Source organism: Delphinapterus leucas, chromosome X, assembly GCF_059928025.1.
Source record: "Delphinapterus leucas isolate spDelLeu-1000000601 "Yukka" chromosome X, BTC_Dleu_Yukka2, whole genome shotgun sequence".
NCBI classification, from domain to species: domain Eukaryota; kingdom Metazoa; phylum Chordata; class Mammalia; order Artiodactyla; family Monodontidae; genus Delphinapterus; species Delphinapterus leucas.
The window spans coordinates 72,640,396-72,662,780 of NC_143150.1; the positions used below are offsets into that span (position 1 = coordinate 72,640,396).

Sequence of the window (22,385 nt, forward strand, 5' to 3'; positions counted from 1 at the left end):
ACCATTATCTTTGACACTTAGAGGAATCGTTCCCTTGCATTTCTATGGTTTTATTACCCAAACACACTTCCCTAATGACTATGGTTTAGTCTTGTCCATTAAAAAGATTATTATAACCCTTAAAATTTCTTTTTTGTAAACGTTTTATTTGAGAATAATTTTAGATTGATAGGAGAGTTGCAAAGATAGTGCAGAGAGTTCCCTATACCCTTCACCCCGCTTCCCCTTACGTTACCGTCTTATGTAACCATAGTACAGTTATCACAGCTAGGAAACCAATATTGTAACATTACTGTTAACTCCAGACTTTATTCGAATTGCACTCGTTTTTTTCTACTAATGTCCATTTCTGTTCCAGGGTGCCATCAAGTCCCATGTTGTATTTAGTCATCGTGTCTCCTTAGTCTTCTCCAGTCTGTGACAGTTTCTTGGTCTTTCCTTGTCTTTTATGACCTTGGCATTTTGTAAGAGTTTAGGTCTGTTTTAGTTTCCAGCTTCCCCCTCCATCCCTTTCTTTTCCTGATCATTTATCTGTTGAACAACACACATTTGACCTGGAGAATCTCCTACAGCCTGGACTCCGCTTGCTGCGTGTCTGTATTTCCCCCAGATTGGCAGTTGGATTCAAACACTGGATCAGACTCAGGTTTGAGCCCTTCAGCAAGATCTTCATTTACTTTTTTTTTTTGCTGTACGCGGGCCTCTCACTGTTGTGGCCTCTCCCGTTGAGGAGCACAGGCTCCGGACGCGCAGGCTCAGCAGCCATGGCTCACGGGCCCAGCCGCTCCGCGGCATGTGGGATCCTCCCAGACTGGGGCACGAACCCGTGTCCCCCGCATCGGCAGGCGGACTCCCAACCACTGCGCCACCAGGGAAGCCCCTTCATTTACTTTTAATACAGAACAATCCCACTTCCTACCCTCCTTTTTCCCCTGCCATTGACCTGTCAAAGACTGTTCTCCCTTGGAGTTAGCTTGTCTTCCAGACCGCAGCACCACCTCCCATGAGCAGGGGTGAGCCCCACGTACAGGCCAAAGTGGGGGGGGGGCAGCAAAGCCCTCATTCTTCTTTCTGACTCCCATCTCTTACCTTGTTATAACTTCATGCCCAATGAAGCAAACTGAGTTGTTGATTTTTTTGGTTTTTTTTTGTTCTTTGTTTTTGTTTGATTTTCACACCTGAAGTCGGTATGCTTCTAAAGGGATATGGACCATATCTTATTTTTAAATGCATCTTCCTATAATGCCTGGAAAGTCCTAGGCCCTCAGTATTAAATAAACAATCAGTGAGTGAGTATCTTAGTTTGAGGTCTGTGGTTTCTTCTGGGTAATGAGATCACAGGAGTCCTATGGAGGAGTGTGTCCTGGGGACATGAGTTGGGGGACAAAAGGCTGTACAGAAATAGAGGACAAGGGGCACGTTGCAAAACAGGAAAAGAAGAATGAGAGGAAGGAAGGCAAGTGTTGACCTGTGAGTCGGTTTGGCAAAAGACAGAGTTCTGCATACTTTGCCTTCTCTGCACCTGGAGGGCTGTCCCCACTCCAGCTCTTCCTGGTAATTGAATATCAGCCCGGCCCTGTAGCAAGCTTGAGCATTCAGGCATTACAGCGTCTCCTGCAATCTGTGTTGACATCCCTGTGCTTGAAGGTGAGGACTAGCCCCTGGCAATACAGGGGAGATTAGCATTCTGTCTTTCCAGAATAGGATTTTCTGGGGCGACATTAACTCCCTCTCCTTGCCCTCTCGTCCTTGTAAATTGTCTTCCTCAGGACTGCTCCTAGATTAACTTTTAATAATTTGTGCATTTTCAGTTTTTCCCCTTTATTTCCTCCCACCTCCCTCACCCCCCCCCAAAAAAAGAGGTCAGTTGTTGAGAAGACACTCAAGCTACAGAGTGTTGATCTGTACACATATTTTTTTCTTTTAACAGCAGATCACATCCTTTGTTTTCAAATTTTAATATTTAAAATGTCATAGGCTTCCATATAATAATAGTTGTATTTTTAATATCCATTGATTGAGAAATATATAACCAACGAAAGCACTATGGCTATACATCATGACAGTATACATTGTGACATTTGAAAAAAAATATGTGTAAGCATATTTTTTATTCATTCTAGACAGTGCTTGGGCCATATAGGAATTTCCAGAACGCTTGTAATAATTAAGTTACTCCCTGCCCCCCACAGTGGTTTGCTGCTTACAGGTTAGAAACAATGGCTTGTTTGCTTTTTTCAAAATGGAGGTTGATTTATTATTTTTCCTGATTATAAAAATAATCCATGTAATTCATAAAAATTTCAGACTACGCAAGGAAACATAAAGGAGACAAAAGTGACTCATAATCTCACAATCCAGAAATAACAACTGTCAACTCTTCACATCCTGGTATCTCTCTTTCTTGACTTTTCCCTGTATGACTATAGAGATAAATATTGTGTCACTGTGAAGAGTTTGGGCTCTTGAGTCCAACATATCCCAGTCTGTACCTCAGCTCTGCCACTTAGGTGAACTACGGCAAATCACTTAACTGCTTAGTGCCTCAGTTTCCTCATCTCTAAAAGATGAGTATAATACCTACCGATACCATTGGGTTGTCATGAGGGTAAGTAATTAATGTAAAGCTTTTTCTTCAGTGCCTTGTTTATTTATATGCTCATATTTAAAGCTCAATAAATGTTAGTTATATGTATAATTTCTTAATCAAAATGAAATCATATTCTCTGTACTGTTTTGTGACCTGTTTTTTCACCTAAGAGTATATGATGCACAATTTTTTTCATGTCAATTTTCTTCTATCACATCGTCATTTCATTGTATGGATATGCCATGATTCATTTAACCAATCTCCTATTATGGAGGAAGCACTAATTTTTAGACATGCCTCTTTCACTATCTGGTCAGACTTCTAGGTCTTTTAATGGTAGGTGAAAGGTTACTGATCAGAAACCGTCACGTACCCGCAGCCCCTTCAGTGGGCACTGCTCAGTTTCCCCTTTCCCAGCAGTTTTTAGGATTTACTGGTGCAAAAAGCGGACCACTTCCTCAAGCCTCAGTTAACCCAGGTAAGGTCCAGGGACCAGGTAGTGTGGTCAGCAGAGTCGGCCTCTCTCTGCCAGGAAATGACTAGGTCTGAAGAAAGGGCTTGACCGTCTTCTCCAAACAGCTCAGGAAACAGGTTTCTTGAAGGCCCCCTATACACTAGACCTGGCAGGGCTGCTGCTTAGTTTCACCTCCGCTCAAGCTCAGGAGCGTATAAACACAAGCCAAGTCCGGGGCTGAGGTGAAGTGTAGAAAAATGGGTCTTGGGGCTTCCCTGGTGGCGCAGTGGTTGAGAGTCCACCTGCCGATGCAGGGGACACGGGTTCGTGCCCCGGTCCGGGAAGATCCCACATGCCGCGGAGCGGCTGGGCCCGTGAGCCATGGCCGCTGAGCCTGCGCGTCCGGAGCCTGTGCTCCGCAACGGGAGAGGCCACAACGGTGAGAGGCCCGCGTACCGCAAAATAAAAATAAAAAAAAAATGGGTCTTGAAAGGTGTGGATCACTGAGATCAGCCTGTATCCAGCAAAGATCAGTACAAGAAATCTGTTGTATCGATACGTTGGTTTCTATGCTTTCATATTGTTTTCTTTTCTTTTTGAGAAAAAAAAATTTTCTTAATCTAGCCTCACCTGAACTAAGAATGAGAGTGATTGCAATTCCCTAGGCCAGAGACTTCCTTGGTATGTGGGTGGTCCTGGTCACCATGAATTGTATCAAAGAAATTAGGAAACCTGGGAATGTGAGAACCGATCGTTAGTAAGTACACTGATCCTTTCTCTTCTTCCCTCACCTTTTTTTATTTTAACATGACCTTGGCAGTAGGAATTGCTCTCTTGCCCCTGTGTCACAACTTAGCAGCTACTTGTCTGGTCTTGGCCTTTACTTCCTTCTCAGGCATCAGAAGGTTTCTTCTTCTTCTTCTCCTTTTAGTTTATTTTATTGAAGTGTAGTTGATGTACAATGTTGTGTCAATTTCTTCTATACAGCAAAGTGATTCAGTTATACGTATCTATTCTTTTTCTTATTCTTTTCCATGATGGTTTATCACAGGATATTGAATACGGTTCCCTGTGCTACACAGTAGGACCTTGTTGTTTATCCGTTCTATATATTGAAGGTATCGTCTTGATGCTACAGCTTTGGTAATAGAGTTCTTTTCCTTATCTTCAGTCCCTGACCTGGTAAGGATTCATGACAGCAGCATCAAATCCTTAGGTGAGTTCTGTCACAATAGGATGTGGATGGCAAATAGCCAAAGTAGGTCATGGGGAAGGATGGACAGGCATCAATATTCCCTAAAGCCGATGCCTGGTCCTATGGAGAGGTGGATATCAGAAACGAGTTGAAGTTCTAAGATCTGGGAAGTCAGCAAGGTGTGGAGGTCAAGGCAAGAATAAACCAAAAGGCAAGGCCATTCCAAAATGGCCTCATCCCTCAAGTGGCACTGCCTGCCTCTAGCCATCTGCCTATTCCTTTCTAAGCCTGTTTTGCTGCTAAACAATTGGATGAATTCATGCTGTGTGGTGTGTGCAGAAATAGCCAAACTGTGGGTGGCAGGAATCATGGATTTGTTTAGTGCAGTGGGAGTGAAAACCAGAGTTTGCAAAGAAAGAACCTGTCATATCACCGAACATGGCTGGGCAGATGCTAACTAGGAAGCTGCTTCAGTTTCCCCGATGCCACTGGACTCTGAGGGACTAAGCACTGATCAGTCTAAAGAGGAACGGTTTATTGGTTGCAAACTGGTGCCTAAGCACCCTCAAGGGATTCTTTCTAACTCATAAGTCCAGGCACATTTATCTCATACTTCACATTTATCTCGTACTTTATATCCCTGATATAGTTGTTTGCCTCGCAGGCCCCCTGATGTTGCTGGAAGATTTTCCTTCCCCATCCTTTTCACCTTTGATGCCAGAGAGTCATAAAGAATCATCAAATTCTTCATCTTATCTTCTAGGAGAAGCTAACTGGTGTGGCTTGTCTTTTTCAAGGCCCCACCTTTGTCTTATAAGGTAGGGTACACTTGCTGAAGTTTCTGTAGCTGCTGGGAGGTGGGTGAAGAGGGCTTCCCTCCCTACTGCAGGGTAGTGGGGAATTACATCAGCTTGTGTTGTCCTCTCCTGTTCTAAAAACAAAACTTTGCATAAGGTTTGTTCGGCCTGTGGGAATGGCCGAACAAACCACGTACATGCAGGAGACATGGAGATGCAAGAGGGGCCAAGTCCTCCAAGCTGAGCTACCAGTTGCAAACTCAAATGTCTCTAGGAACCAGGGGTACTAGAAATGAGGGAACAGGCTGAGAGTTATAATAGGGAATGGTGGGGATTGTGGTGAACTAGAGAGGGCATGCTCCTTCTAAAGGCCTTCAAAGTTAGCTTTTCCAACCTTTTCTTGTAAAAAAAATTCAAGCATACAGGATAGTTGAAAGAATAGAATAATACACACCTGTATATCATCCACCTCTTCAAGTCAACAGTTGTCAGTATTTCACATATTTATTTTATCTGTCTCTCTCTATAGGAATTATGTACATATGTATGTACATATGTATGTGGGTTCTCTTTTTCTGAACGATTTAAAAATTTTAAAATGACAATAACTGGATTGTCTAAACAAAACACAACTGCAGACAGATTTGGCCCAAGGGCTGCTCATTTGTGATCACTGGGGAAGGACTGGACACAGACCGAGTGTGGGGAGCCAAGAGGAAGTCTTCGGAGTCCAGTTAACACCCAGTTAACACTGAGAGCTCCTACACAGAGCAACGGGGGGACCAGCAGAAATGGGCATGGCCTTCCTACTCCTCCCCTACCTTCTTGTTTCTGAAAAGAATATATAATCTTTTTCAGATCGGCTAGGGGTCTACTTTTTCTTTTCTTCGTGTTTTTGTGAGATGTATCATATGTATAAAAGAATTGAAATAATAATGGAGACATTATTATGATATATTGTTCTATATTATTCATTTTTATAATTATAATATATAATAACTAATATTTATATAATAATGAGGACACACATGTATTTACCACCCAGCTAAAGAAATAATATGCTACCAGTAGCTTCGAAGGCCCCTGAGTGCCTCTCCCTAATCTCCTTCCCCTCATCTCCTCCCCTACCTTGAATAACCTCTGTGCTGATGTGTTTTGTCTGTCATTCCCTTTCTTTTATTTGTAGTTTTATCACGTATGTTGTTTAGTTTTGCCTACTTTTGTGTATATATGTGTGCGTGTATATACACACATACACACATATATATGGTATTTCTCTCTAACTTGATTGTTTCCACTCAACACTAAGATTTTGAGTTTCATCTTTGTTGACATATGTAGCTTTGCTTTTTGTATTCCATTGTATGAATATGGGTGGATGTACCATGGTTTATTCGTCCATGGTCTTATTTATGGACATTTGGGTTGTTTCCAGCTTGTTTTTGCTATTATGAACCCTGTTTCTAGGACATTCTTAGCCATGTCTTGTAGTGCTCATGCGTAAAAGTTTCTCTAGGGTATATGCCTAAGAGTGGAACTCCTGAGTCATAGGTTCTGTGCAGATTCGGTTTTACTAGGACATGCTAAATTGTTTCCCAAAGTGATTATATCATATGCTTTCAGCAGAGTGTGGGTACGCATTGCTCCCTATCCTAACACTTGGCTTTAACTGACTTTTAAATTCTTGCCAATCAGTTTAGTGTCAAATGCTACCTTGTTGCAGTTTTAATTTGTATTTCCCTAATTACTAAAGAAGTTGAGCATCGGTTCTTTACTTGTGGGCCATATTTCTTCTGGAAAATATCTGCTTACGTCTTCTACTCATTTTTTTATTGGTTATCTTTTACTTAATGATATGTAGGAGCTCTTGACACAGTCCATATACTAATCCTTTGTCAGTTGGGTGCTGTGAATGTCAGTATACCAATTTACAATAAGGAATAGAGTACCTGGCCTCTAGGGCCAGACTGGGTTCAAATCCCAGCTCCACCCTTCACCAACTGTGTGATCTCAGGCAGTTAACCTCTCTGTGCCTCAGTTTCCTTAACCTCTTTGAGCTTCATTTTCCTCATCCGTGGAGTACCTAACCCACAGAGTTACTGTGCCAATTAAATAAGTTAATATATGTAAAGTACTTAGGATGGTACCTGGCCCCTTTTAATCAACATATGCATTTCAATAGAATGTTCCTTAGGGGCAGGGATTTTGTTTTGATTCGTCTACTAATTTATCCTAGGGACCATTAACAGTGCCTGGCACATAGTAGGTGCTCAATAATATTTGTTGAATGATCTTTCTCCTCGTTTGTAGATTGTCTTTTCTCTTTCTTTAAAGATTTTTAAAAGTTCTTAGTTTTAATGTAAATGTATCAATCCTTTGTGCGTTGTTTTAATAAAAATTTCCCCATCTGAGAATATGAAGATATTTTTCTATACTTTCTTCCAAAATTTTAAAAGTTTGTTGTTCTTAAAAAATTTTTAATAACTTTGGGAAAAAGACAGAGATGCAAAAATAGCAGGTTTAGTTACTTACAGAAAACGTTAAAATCGCCACAAAAGTCGATTTGAGTGCTTTTCAGTCTGTAAATGGGATTAGGCTAAGCCTCTTATCTCCTCTTCAAGCTCATTCCTCCATGTTCTTAGCCTCAGGGCTGAGTGTTCCGTTCTAGGCCTTCCCCCCTCACCTCTTTAGCCTCATGTTTTCTCTAAAATTTCTTAAAGTCAATTACTCATAGAATGACATAAGTAAAATCTATTTTATATCTCATTCATTCATTCAACAAATACTTATTGTGCGCCAACTATTGTATACAGTGTTCTAAGTGCTGGGATTTCAGCAGTGTACTAAACAAGGTCCCTGTCCCCATGATGCTTGTATTCCAGGGAGGGATGACAACAACAACAAAATAAATATATAGTGCCAAATGGTGATATATTCTGTGAAGTAAAAGAAATCAGAGTAAGGGGGATGGGGATGGGGCTGCCATTTTAGGTAGATTGGTTGGGGAAGGCATGTGGCTATCAAGGGGAAGAGCCATTCCGGAGAGAGGGAACAGCAAATACAAAGGCCCTGAGGCAGGAGCATACTTGTTCAAGGAATTTATTCAAGGAACAGCAAGCAGATCTTGTGGCTGGAGTGGAGTTAACAACAAGTAGAGAAAATAGTAGGAAGTGGAGTTAGAAGGATGGTGGTAAGGTTAACCATGGTAAGTCACTGAGGAAATAAGTTATCTTGGATCATCAACGGCTACGTGTTGGGTAGAAGCAAGGCCTAGGGCTGGCTTCCTATTCTGGTCTCCTGGTCTCTGGTTTCTCTTCCCTTCTATACTACTACCCACTTAATCTTTTGAGAATTCCTTCTGTACTACCACTTTCAGGGGTCCTCTATTGCTTATGAGATAAGAGCCAAATTACACAGCCTCTGAAACCTTACTCATGCTGTTCCTCTATCCGGAACACTCTCTCACCTCTTCTTTGCTCAAGGTCACATGATCAATACAGTCAAGACGAGAAGCCAGTTGTCTTGACTCCAGTCATAATAATCAGAGCATGTTAGAATAAGAATGATTTGTTAATTAGGATGTAGGTTCAGTGAATGTGACAGAGATCCAAAATAAAATGTAGTTTACATAAGATAAAGATCTATTTCTCTCTCTTTCAGACCCAAAGATGAAGTGGCTATTGTGCCAGGCTACTCAGTGAAGTTGTCAGGGGCCCAGGCCCCTCCATCCCTAAGGTGTTGCCTTTATTTGCATGATCCAAGACGGCAGCCTCTAAATGACCTCTCTGCTTTGGTATTTATCCTTTTTTAAAAAATATTGTTTTATTTTATTTTATTATTTGTTTATTTTGTCTGCGTTGGGTCTTCATTGCTGCGTGCAGGCTTTCTCTACTTGCAGTGAGCGGGGGGGCTACTTTTCGTTGTGGTGCGCGGGCTTCTTATTGCGGTGGCTTCTCTTGTTGTGGAGCACGGGCTCTAGGCACATGGGCTTCAGTAGTTGCAGCACACTGCCTCAGTAGTTGCGGCACGCGGGCCCCCTAAAGCACGTGGGCTTCAGTAGTTGCGGCGCGTGGGCTCAGTAGTTGTGGTTCACAGGCTCTAGAGTACAGGCTCAGTAGTTGTGGTGCACAGGCTTAGTTGCTCCACGGCATGTGGGATCTTCCCGGACCAAGGATCGAACCTGTGTCCCCAGCATTGGCAGGCAGATTCTTAACCACTGCACCACCAGGGAAGTCTGGTATTTGTCCTTTTAAATTCTATTTTTTACAAGGCAGCTAGAGGAAGGCTTCTAAACTATAAGTCAGATTTTGTCATTCCCTTGCTCAAAATCAATAATGAGGAAGATCTCGAGACAGACATGAAGTGATTTCCAGGATATAGTTTAAGTGAAAAAAGTAAGATACAGAATAGCATATACAGCTATGCAACCTTTAGTCAAGAAGAGGAGGGATATGAATATATATGTGTACATACAAATATATCATATAAATGCTTCTAATTGGAAAAAGAACTCTAGAAGGAAAAAAAAAACCAAATTAACCTTCCCCATAGAGACAGGGAAGGAAAAGTTTAGAGGGGGTAGAGTTGGAAGTGAAGCTTATCAGTACACTGCATTATGTGAGCTAATAAGTGTGGACGGGGTGATAGAAATAGAAAAACATCCTTGTACAACTTCTGATGAAATTAATTGTGACATGTAACGATCATCACTGACTGCTATAACCATGAGGTGAAGGTTGATGTGGAATGTTACAATGAAAAGATCAGGCTATCGCCACCCACACTTCAGATTAATCTCAGAAGCACTAAAGGGGGGATAACCTCAATGTGAAGCATGTACCCATCAAGTACTCTTACTTTCAAAATTGAACCTGAATCTAAACAAGCCTCTGGCCTAACTTCCAGTTTACAGAAAATAGGAAGGATAAAGGAACAACTTAAAAGACGCCCTGAGGAAGCTAACAGACAAATCCAGAATATGGGCTTTTTATAAGACAATGGTCTAGTTTCTTCAATAAGTCAATGGTTTGAAAAAAGTGGGGGGTTGGGGGAGAGGACCGCTCTAGATTAAAATAATTGATGGAACATCATAAACCAACTGTAAAAAAAACTATTTTGAAGGCAAGGAGGGAAATGTGACTGTGGACTGCGTATTAGATGATACTAAGGAAGCATAGTTAATTTTTTTTTGGTGTGATAATGGCTTTATTGTTATATAATGGTCATAATTTTTATTTTTATTTGTTATTTTTTTGTGGTACGCAGGCCTCTCACTGTTGTGGCCTCTCCCATTGCGGAGCACAGGCTCCAGATGCGTAGGCTCAGCGGCCATGGCTCACGGGCCCAGCCGCTCCACGGCATGTGGAATCTTCCCGGACCGGGGCACGAACCCGTGTCCCCTGCATTGGAAGGCAGACTCTCAACCACTGCGCCACCAGGGAAGCCCAGTCATAATTTTTAGATGTGCCATACATAAGGGTGAAATTTGCTTTAAAGCACTTCGGCTTAAAAAAAAAGAGTTGGGATAAATGAAGCAAGTGGCATTATCTTAATAGTTGTGGAATCCAGAACTTCCATGGAAGTTCATGATTACTATTCTCTCTAGTTTTGTATGTGTTTAAAATTTTTCATACTAAAAAAAAAAAAAATTAAACCTTCCAACAACTCCTCATCTCACTTAGTAGAAAATCCAATGCTATCACATTGTCTTATGAGGTCCTACTTGATTAGCCCCTGTCTACCTCTGTCACCTCATCTTTCATTCTCCTGTTGTTCATTCCACTTCAACCAGTTACCAGGCAATCTTTTTAAAAAAATTTTTTTAATTGAAGTATAGTTGATTTACAATGTTGTGTTAGTTTCAAGTGTACAGCAAAATGATTCAGTTATATATACATCTATATCTATTTTTTTCAGATTCTTTTCCCTCATAGGTTATTACAAAATATTGAGTATAGTTCCCTGTGCTATACAGTAGGTCCTTATTGGTTATCTATTTTATATAGAGTAGTGTGTATCTGTTAATACCAAACTCCTAATTTATCCCTACCCCCTTCCCGCTAACCCCGCTTTCCTCTTTGGTAACCATATGTTTGTTTTCTATGTCTGCCAGGCAATCTTGTTATTCCCTGAACATGCCAGGCTCTTTGTCCTTGCTGGTCCCTCTGTTAGAACTGTTCTCCCCCCCATGCTAACGTGACTGGATGCCTCACTTCATTCAAATGTCTGTTCCAACAACACCTTTCCAGGGAAGACCTCCCTCACCACCCTAGCTGAAATAGGACTCCCCATCACACACTGGTCCCTTATTGGCTTTATTTTTCTTCATGGCACTTAGCACTATCTGAAGATGCTTGCTTGCTTGCTTAATCTGCCTCTCCTAACTAGAATGTAAATTCTGTGAGGGAAAGGTCTCTGTTTTACTCAGTGCTCCAATCCTAGCATCTAGAGCAGTGCCTGTCACATAGTAGGAGCTCCATAAAACATTTGTTGAAATGGCAAAAGAATAGTGTCATGACAGTTTAAAAGCCCTGAGTGACGTGGCACAGATAGCAATTCATGCTGACACATTTGCTGAACTGCTAATCCTCTAGGAACAGTGTGTGCTGTGATGCTCTGTATATGTCATATGGTGGGAGAGATATTGGGGATAAGAAGTGAGGCATCTCCCAGACTCTGCTTGTCTTCAGGGAGGACTTGTTTGCACAGATGTTTTGGGGCTGTGTCTCCAGGCTGTTGGGTTTGTCAAGGGGGTGGAATCCCCCTCCAGCTATCAGCATGACTGCTCTGTTTTCTGACTCACAAGTTCCCAGTTCTGGGCAATCCCTAAACTCAGTTTTCTTCCAGTTACTGGGGAAAAAAGGCAAACTGCCTATTGAGAAAAAGCACCAGGTCCTGAGAACCAGAGATTAGGCTCTTAAAATTTCTTAGTTTTTCCTCAGTCATTATGCCTTGACACTGTGGTGGTTTTTGTGGAGGCATAAAAAGTGGGAGGATCCATGTGATAACCTTGGACCTGGGGGCAGCAGTAAGTCTGAGGGTCTCTTCCCACCCCCAACAAGGAACCCTGCCCCTCATCTGTATTCCCTCTGACCTCTTTGCATTGTCCCTCTTGATACCCTCTTGTTATGCAGCCACAGGAGAGATGTGAGCTTGGGCCTGTGGCACTCTTGAACAAAGCCTGTTCAGAGATGTCTGTGCAGAGACCCCATTCAATTCTTCAGCTCAACAAATTCTGAGGGACCTTGGCCACTGATTTTGCTGTGCACTCAGACAATAGTGTTTTGCCATTGGGTCGAGGTCTTGCTTTGGCCTAGAAAGCACCACTGTCAAGGACAAATCTTCGTAGGCCCTAAGGAAACCCCCTCCATTTTCTCCCAAGGGAAGAGACCATGAGAGAACTGTAAGCAGAGAGACTCTAAATCCTATCAAAAACCAAAATTCAACCCAGTAGATTTGAAGATCTAATTTGCTTTATTAGATGATTCATGAATCTGTCAGCATCCCATCTAGCAACCAGAAGGAACCTCCCAGGAGCCGTACAAAACGGAAGGCTTTTATAGAAAGGAAGTTGGGGAGAGGAAGTCATTAGCAAAAGAAAAGAAAGGGTGGGGACTTCCCTGGTAGTCCAGTTGCTAAGACTCCACACTCCCAATGCAGGGAGCCTGGGATCAATCACTGGTCAGGGAACTAGATCCTGCATGCAGCAATGAAGATCCCGCATGCCACAAGTAAGACCCAACACAGCCAAATAAATATTTAAAATAAAAAAAGAAACGAAAAGAAAGGGTTATTTTGGGCCAAGACATCTTCTTCTTTTTTTATTTTTATAAATTTATGTATTTATTTATTCATTCATTCACTCATTTATTTATTTATTTTTGGCTGCAGTGGGTCTTCATTGCTCCGAGCGGGCTATCTCTAGTTGTGGCAAGCAGGGGCTACTCTTCGTTGCTGTGCGCGGGCTTCTCGTTGTGGTGACTTCTCTCGTTGCGGAGCATGGGCTCCAGGTGCACTGGCTTCAGTAGTTGTGGCATGTGGGCTTCAGTAGTTGTGGCACGTGGGCTTCAGTAGTTGTGGCTCACGGGCTCTAGAGCGCAGGCTCAGTAGTTGTGGCGCACGGGCTTAGTTGCTCCTCGGCATGTGGGATCTTCCTGGACCAGGGCTCGAACCCGTGTCCCCTGCATCGGCAGGCGGATTCTTAACCACTGTGCCACCAGAGAAGTCCCCAAGACATCTTCTTTTTGTGAGGAAGGGAACTAGCAGATTGCCTCTTCCTACTCTTGGGGGGCGTGGGGCAGATAGAGAGGGCCCACGTGAGGGGTTACCTCATTGGTGCTGACCAGAAAGTTCCGGACTGGTTGATTAAGATTACATTCCTGGGGAAGGTCAAAACTGCAATTAGGTTAGCTATCATGGGTTTAGGTTAGTTTTGGCATCGTGGGCTTTAGCACAAGTGATGCCATTTGGGTCTGTGGTTTTTCTCTTTAACATTTCGAATTGGTTATTATTAGTATACAGGAAAATTTGATTGTTGCATATATTATCTTGTATTTAGCCACTTAATTGAACTCTCTCATCAATTCTAACAATTTCTTAGTTTATTCTCTTGAGTTTTTAAATTAAACAATCATATTGTTTGCAAATAAATTGTAACCTATTGGTTCCTGGACCAAGTTCAGTCATTAAGCTGTCATAAGGTAGATTCATATCCTACTGGTGCAGTGTAATACATTGTAATTTGTTCCTGAAAACTCATCTGACATTAAAAATACCAAAATTGATAATGAAAATAAGTGAAGAAAAGAAAATCCAAATATATGTTTTGTTTTGCCGGACAAGGTCCTCTCACTGTTGTGGCCTCTCCCGTTGCAGAGCTCAGGCTCCAGGCGCGCAGGCTCAGCGACCATGGCTCACGGGCCCAGCCGTTCCACGGCATGTGGGATCTTCCCGGACCGGGGCACGAACCCGTGTCCCCTGCATTGGCAGGCAGACTCTCAACTACTGCGCCACCAGGGAAGCCCCCAAAATATATGTTTCTAAAATATACTTATGAACTATGTAATACAAAACACTAAATAAAACACTAAAAAAAATGCTACATTATAAATGCTTTAAATGCTACATTAACACATGAAAGAATGCTCAACATCATTAATCATTAGAGAAATGCAAATCAAAACTGCAGTGAGATATCATCTCACACCGGTCAGAATGGCCATCATCAAAAAATCTAGAAACAATAAATGCTGGAGGGGGTGTGGAGAAAAGGGAACCCTCTTGCACTGTTGGTGGGAATGTAAATTGATACAGCCACTATGGAGAACAGTATGGAGGTTTCTTAAAAAACTACAAATAGAACTACCATACGACCCAGCGATCCCACTACTGGGCATATACCTTGAGAAAACCATAATTCAAAAAGAGTCATGTACCAAAATGTTCATTGCAGCTCTATTTACAATAGCCAGGACATGGAAGCAACGTAAGTGTCCACCGACAGATGAATGGATAAAGAAGATGTGGCACCTATATACAGTGGAATATTACTCAGCCGTAAAAAGAAACGAAACTGAGTTATTTGTAGTGAGGTGGATGGAACTAGAATCTGTCATACAGATTCTAAGTCAGAAAGAGAAAAACAAATACTATATGCTAACACATATATATGGAATCTAAGGGAAAAAAAAGGTCATGAAGAACCTAGGGGTAAGGCGGTAATAAAGACACAGACCTACTAGAGAATGGACTTGAGCATATGGGGAGGGGGAAGGGTAAGCTGGGACAAAGTGAAAGAGTGGCATGGGCATATATACACTACCAAATGTAAAATAGATAGCTAGTGGGAAGCAGCTGCATAGCACAGGGAGATCAGCTCGGTGCTCTGTGACCACCTAGAGGGGTGAGATAGGGAGGGTGGGAGGGAGGCAGATGCAAGAGGGAAGAGATATGGGAACATATGTATATGTGTAACTGATTCACTTTGTTATAAAGCAGAAACTGACACACCACCGTGAAGCAATTATACTCCAATAAAGATGTTAAAAAATGCTACATTAAAAATGCTTTTAATGCTACATTAAAAATGCTACATTATAAATGCTTCTTTCTTGGGGAGGTTATTTTTACTCATGGGCTGGGCTAAGATGACCATCGTGAATATATGAAAAAAACCACTGAATTGTACACTTTAAAAGGGTAATTTTGTGGTATGTGAAGTATATCCCAATCTTTTAAAAAAGAAAATATAGTCCTTGAAGTTTGGAATGAAGGTGTCATATTTTTCTGCTAAATATCCAGTGAACATAGGCATTCTTTATTACTCTTATGACCTTCCAAGTGCATTTTAAAATAGAGTCATCTTTCTGGAAAGCTTTTGTTGCCAGTGAGCTGCATATTGACACATGGTAAATGTTTAGAGAGGGGTAATTTCTATGGCAACTTGAACAGTGACCCCTTGCTCTCCTATTTCAATAAAATCTTCATGGCTGAGTTCCTTTGAGGACCTAACAATTCAACCACCTCTGCTTTATAGCCAGGTCTTGATTTATATTTCTTGACATTGGAGATTTGTGGCAGCATTAGATTACAAAAATTCCTGCTTTATTGATATTAGACACCCGTATGGAAATAGTAGCCTTCCTCTTCAATGATTTCAATTAACTTTTCCGGAACTCCTTCAATGTTTCTGTGCCAGGACCTGCAGATTACCTCTCCCCCAATTCTGATATTGTAGTAAAATTTCTCTTGTTGTAGCTATTAAAACAGAAGTGTACTTTGTCCAGGATGAAATGTTTTCTTTTGATCTCTCTGCCTATTTTTATGTGTTCTTAAGAGAGACAATGTTTTTGTCCAAATTATTGCTTGGCTCATTATGCATTAATGGAGTCAAAATATCATATTTCAATTTTAAGTTATAGTCTCAATTCTTTATTCATTTGGCATTTCTTTTCTCATATATTGGGGAAAGTGAAATTTTTTTCAAATTTGAAGAAAACTGATAAAAAAAAAGTGATAAAGGGGATCAGATATTGTCACTTCCTCATTCAAAACTTTTCAGTGGTTTCCCATCTCACTCAGAATATTTACGATGACCTCCAAGACCTCATGTAATTGAATCCCTGCCTACCCCTCCCACCCTGTTCTTATTCTTCTCCTTGTTTACCCACGCCTCAGCTTATTATCAATTGAATTTGTATCAGTGTAAATAGCAGTTTGGGTATTACAGTGGGGATTTTAGTCGTGATAAGAAAGGAATCACCTCTAAACATAATTCTGTCGCCTTCTTTCCCATATTTATTCCTCTCAATTCTGTTTTACTTGTTATTGCTTTGGCCAGGAATCTGAAAATAGTAGTAAGTAACTGTGTTGACAAAAGACATTCTTGGTTTGTTTCTGATTTTAAAGGAAATGTCTATAGGGTTTCATTTTATGATGCTGGCTATTGACCTGAGATAGGTAGCATTTATGATATTACAGAAGTATCTTGTATTCCTAGGTTTTAAAGAGTTTTTAATCAAGAATGGACATTTAATTTTATTTTATGCTTTTAAAGCAAGTATTAAGATGATCATACAGTTTTTCTCTGTTGACATATTGTGTCCTAGGAATAGATTTCCTAATATTTAGCCATATTTGCATTCCTGGGATAAATCTTTCTTGGCGTTGGAGCATTCTGTTGAGGGAACTCTGAATCCAATTTATTCTTATTTTATTTAAGAGGTTTACATCTTTGTTTGTAGGTGATATTATTCTGTAGTTTCCTTTTTTGGCATGTGTGCTGTCTCTGTTTTTAATCAGGTACTATAAGTGAAAACACTTGAAAGAGATGAACCATCTTGGTGGCCTTCTGGGAGTAAGTACAATGGTTCTATTTGCTCAGGGTGGCATTTTATACATAGTCAAAATTTATTAATCCCTCATACTTTACACAAAAATTAATTCCAAATGGATCATGGGCTTAAATATAAAATGTAAAATTAGAAAAATGTTAGAAAAACACATGGGAGAAAATCTTGGGGACCTAGAGCTTGGTGAAGGACTCTTAGACATGACACCAAAAACAAGATCCATGTAGTAGGCTGAATAATGGTTAACCCTAAAATGTCCCTGTCCTAATCCTTGGAACTTGTGAATTTGCACCTTATATGGCTGAGGACTTTGCAGATATGATTAAGAGATGGGAAGATTATCCTGGATAATCTATGTAGACCCAATATAATCACAGGGGTCCATATAAGAGGGAGGCCGGAAGGTAAGAATCAGAGAAAGAGATGTGATGCCAGAAGCATGGGTTGGAGTGCCACCTTTGCTGGAGGAGGGTCATGAACCAAGGAATTCAGACAGCCTCTAAAAGCAGGAAAAGGCAAGGAATGAATTCTCTCCTACAGCCTCCAGAAGGAATGCAACCTTGCCAACACCTTGTTTTAGCCTGGTGAGAGCCTTTTTCAGGCTTCTGACCTCCAGAACTGTAAGATAATATATTAGTTGTTTTAAGCCACTATGTTTGTGGTAATTTGTCATAGCTGCAATAGTAAACTGATAAAATTCATGGAAGAAAAATTTGATAAATTGGACTTTACCAAAACTAAAAATATTTTCTCTGCAAAAGACCCTGTTAAGAGGATGAAAAGACAAGGTATAGACTTGGAGAAAGCATCTGTAAACCATGTATCCAACAAAGGACTAGTATCCAGAATATATAAAGAACTCTCAACAGCAAAAAGCTAATCAACCCAATTAGAAAATGGGCAAAAGTCTTCATTTCACTGAAGAGGATAGATAGATGGCAAATAAACACATGAAAAGATGTTCAACGTCATTAACCATTAGGAAAATTGTAGTGTAAGTGCTTAATAATTAGCTTTTTTATTGTAATGTAAGTGCCTGTCATTAAGCTTTTGATTGCTGAGGCATCCGTTTCAAAAACATTCATCTTGAGTAAACACATTGCCAGCTACACAATGAGATAAAGAGCCAGGCTGTCCCACTCCTGTAGTTCCCCTTTTAGAAAGCTCTGGGCGACCTAGATAACTGAAAGGATGCGTGACCCTGCTTTTCCCTTCCTATGCTTTAATTCCCACTCTTATGTTTTAAATTCACCAATAAAGAATGAACTCGTGAAATCCTGGGCACCCCACCCTCAACCCCAATAAAGGCAGAACCCCAGGTTCACATGCTCTCTCTCTCTATCCCCATGACCTCTCTGTGTGGTCCTCAGAGTGCTATGTACCATCCAGGACTTATGAGTAATGAACCTCATTTTTCTAAATTTCCTTGATGGTCTTGCAATCATAATTAAGAACCACAAGAGCCGATCCAGCCACAACATTGGCTCTGGTTAGGGAAATGTCCTTGGGGCTCACCCACAAGTAGTAGGGCCCAGGTGAGTGCCCCCAGGCATTTCTAACTAATAGCATCACCATTGGTAGGCTGAGACTGACCCCCCCCCCAAATGCAAATTAAAACTACAACGAGATATCACTATGCCTGTATCAGAATGACTAAAATAAAAACAGTGACGATACCAAATACTGGCTGAGATGCAGAGAAACTTGCTGCCTCATATATTGCTGATGGGAATGTAAAGCGGTACAGTCACTCTAGAAAACAGTGTGACTGTTTCTTATAAAACTAAACATGCAATTACTTATATAGCCCATGAATTGCACTCCTAGGCATTTATGCCAGAAAAATAAAACATGTTCACACAAAAACTTGTACATGGATGTTTATAGAAGCTTTACTTGTAATAGCCAAAAACTGGAAACAATCCAGATGTTTTCCATTGGGTGAGTGGTAAAATGAACTTTGGTACATCCGGACCATGGAATACTACTCGGAAATGAAAAGGAATGAACTATTGATATACGACACCTTGGTTGGATCTTAAGGACATTATGCTTAGGGAAAAAAGCCAATTTCAAAAGATTACATACTGTGTGATTCCATTTGTATACAGTTGTCCCTTGGTATCTGAGGGAGATTGGTTCCAGGACCCCACCCACCTCACTGCAGATACCCAAATCCGCAAATATTCAAGTCCCTTATATAAAATGATGTAGCATTTGCATACAACTTATGCATATCCTCCCTTATATTTTACTATTTTAAATTTTATTTTATATATTTATTTTATTGAGGTATAGTTGATTTATAATATTATATTAGTTTCAGGTGCACAACATAGTGATTCAAAATTTTTATACATTATATTCTTTTTATAGTTATTATAAAATATTGGCTATATTCCCTGTGCTGTACAATATATCCTTGTAGCTTATTTATTTTATACATAGTAGTTTGTACCTCTTAATCCCTTACACTATCCCTCTTCCCTCTCCCCACTTGTAGGCACTACTTTGTTCTCTATATCTGTAGTCTGTTTCTTTTTTGTTATATTCACTAGTTTGTTGTATTTCTTAGATTCCACATATAAGTGGTAACATACAGTATGTGTCTTTCTCTGTTTGACTTATTTCACTAAGCATAATACCTTTCAGGCCCATCCATGTTGTTGCAAATGGCAAAATTTCATTCTTTTTTTATAGCTGAGCAGTATTCCATTGTATATAAATATACCACATCTTCTTTATCCATTCATCTGTTGATGGACACAGTTTGCTTCCATATGTTGACAATTGTAAGTAATGCTGATATGAACATTGGGGTGCATGTATCTTTTCGAATTAGTGTTTTCTTTTTCTTCGGATATATACCCAGAAGTGAAATTGCTGGATCATGTTTAGTTCTATTTTTAGTTTTAGTTTTTAGTTTTTAGAGGAACTTTCATACTATTTTCCATAGTGGCTGCATCAATTTGCATTTCCACTAACAGTGTACGAGGGTTCCATTTTCTCCACATCCTCACCAACATTTGTTATTTGTGGTCTTTTTGATGAGCTATCAAATGAGGTGATAGCTCATTGTGGTTTTAATTTGCATTTCTCTAATGATTAGCAATGTTGAGCATCTTTTCATGTACCTGTTGGCCATCTGCATGTCTTCTTTGGAAAAATGTCTGTTCGGGTCCTCTGCCCACTTTTAAATTGGGTTGTTTGTTTTTTGATATTAAGTTGTATTAGCTGTTTATATATTTTAGGTATTAATCCCTTATGGGTCATATTGTTTGCAAATATTTTCTCCCATTCAGTAAGCTGTCTTTTTGTTTTGTTGATGGTTTCCTTTGCTATGCAAAAGCTTTTAAGTTGAATTAGGTCCTATTCTCATATATTTAAAAATCATCTCTAGATTACTCATATTATAGTGCCTAATACAATGTAAATGCCATGTAAATAATTGCTGGCTTGTGGCTAATTCAAGTTTTGCCTTTTGGAACTTTCTGGAATTTTTTTCTGAATACTTTGAATATTTTTGATCTGACAATATTTTTGATGAAATATTTTTGATCCGACAATATTTTTGATGAAATATTTTTGATCCATGGTTGAAATCGTGGATGCAGAACCCTTGGATACAGAAGGCTGAGGGTAATATCCTTGAAATGACAAAGCAACAGAAATAGAGAACAGGTCAGTGATTGCCAGGAGACAGGGACGAAGGTGGAGGTATGTGATTATACAGGTATAGTATGAGGGAGTTCCTCTATGGTGATGAAACAGTTCTATATCATGACGGTCATGGGGGTTACACAGATCTATATATGGGGTCAAATTGTATAGACACACATACATGCACACATACACACACACACAAATGAGTGTGTATAAAGGTGGTGAAAACTGAATAAGGCCTGTAGTCTAATTAACGGTATTGTACCAGTGTCAATTTCCTGTTTTGCTATTGTACTTCAATCATATAAGATGTCACCATTGTGGGAAGCTGGGTAAAGGGTCAGATGAACTCTGTTTTTGCAACTTCCTGTGAATCTACATTCATTTCAAAATAAAAAGTATTAAAATTTTTTATTGTGATTTTGAAACTTTAATATAGCTCACACTTTTTCCCTTAAACTAAAAGGCTAATTTTTCTTTGAGGTATAATTCATATTGTAACAATGCAGAACTGTGTGGGGCCCTCTTGGGGACAGACTCCCCTCCCCACAATGTCCCCTGACTGCATCTTATTTGTAGAAGAAGCTTGGCATCTTTGACTCCATAATGTATCTATCTCTTCTGCTGCTTTAATCTCTGAGTCATAAACCTCTGCTTAGCTCTACACGTACACATGTTAATCACTAAAGGAATTTTGCTTACAGCTTAAGATTTGTGCAAACAGCCCCTCACCTGAAACTTGTCTCCCACAGGGAGATAAGGAAGTATGAACAAAAAAATAACTATTGTTTTGTCCAGATTTAAAGGAACATTGTGACCAGACTCACATCAACCCAAGTCAGCTGACCAAGAACGAAGTTTTCACAACCATCCTTGGACCCTTGCTGGTGACCACATGTCACTTCCTGATCTTAACCCCTTCTTGCTTCCTTCTTCCCTACAATAAAAAAGTTTGAATTCTACCCTGAATTAAGATGGTTCTTTAGGACATTAGTCCGTCATCTTCTTGGTTTGCTAGCTTTCTGAATAAAGTCGTTTTTCCTTGCCCCAACACCTTGTCTCTCAACTCAGTGGCCTCTTGTGCAGCAAGTAGTATCAGCTTGAACTTGGTTACAATATATCATAAAACTCACCATTTTAAAGCATATAATTTAGTGGGTTTTAACATATTCACAAGGTTGTGCAGCCATAACCACTATCTATTTTCACAACATTTTCATCACCTCAGAAAGAAACAATGTACCCATTAGCAGTCACTCCCCATCACCTCTTTCCCCAGTCCCTGACAATGACTAATCTACTTTCTGTCTCTCTCTTTCTCTGTATCCACATATTTGCCTATTCTGGACATTTCATGGAAATGGAATCATGCAATATATGGCTTTGTGTTTCTGGCTACTTTTACTTAGCATAATGCTTGTAAGGTTCATCCTGTTGTGGCATGTATCAGTACTTCATTCTTTTTATGGCTGAATAATATTTCATTGTATAGATGTACCACATTTTGTTTCTCCATCCATCAACTGGTGAACCTATGGGCTGTTTCCACTTTTTTGCTATTAGAGGCTTACCTAGGAGATGTTGTGGGTTCAGTTCCATACCACTACAATAAAGCAAATGTTGCAGTATAGTGAGTCATGTGAATTTTTTGGTTTCCCAGTGCCTATAAAAGTATGTTTACACTATACTGTAGTTTATTAAGTATTCAATAGCACTGTGTCTAAAAAAACAATGTACATACCTTAATTAAGAAATGCTTTATTGCTAAAAAGATGCTAACTATTATCTGAGGCTTCAGTGAGTTTTTGTAGTAACATCAAAGATCACTGATCACAGA

At 40.1% G+C, this 22,385-nt stretch overlaps 1 long non-coding RNA gene across 1 annotated transcript; it reads left to right on the forward strand.

Annotated features, from left to right (window-relative positions):
* The first annotated feature begins 1,150 nt into the window (after positions 1-1,150).
* Positions 1,151-22,385, forward strand: LOC149744287 (uncharacterized). Its single transcript, XR_016391352.1, has 3 exons — positions 1,151-2,608; positions 4,216-4,260; positions 4,904-22,385. It is a non-coding gene; the product is annotated as an uncharacterized LOC149744287 (long non-coding RNA).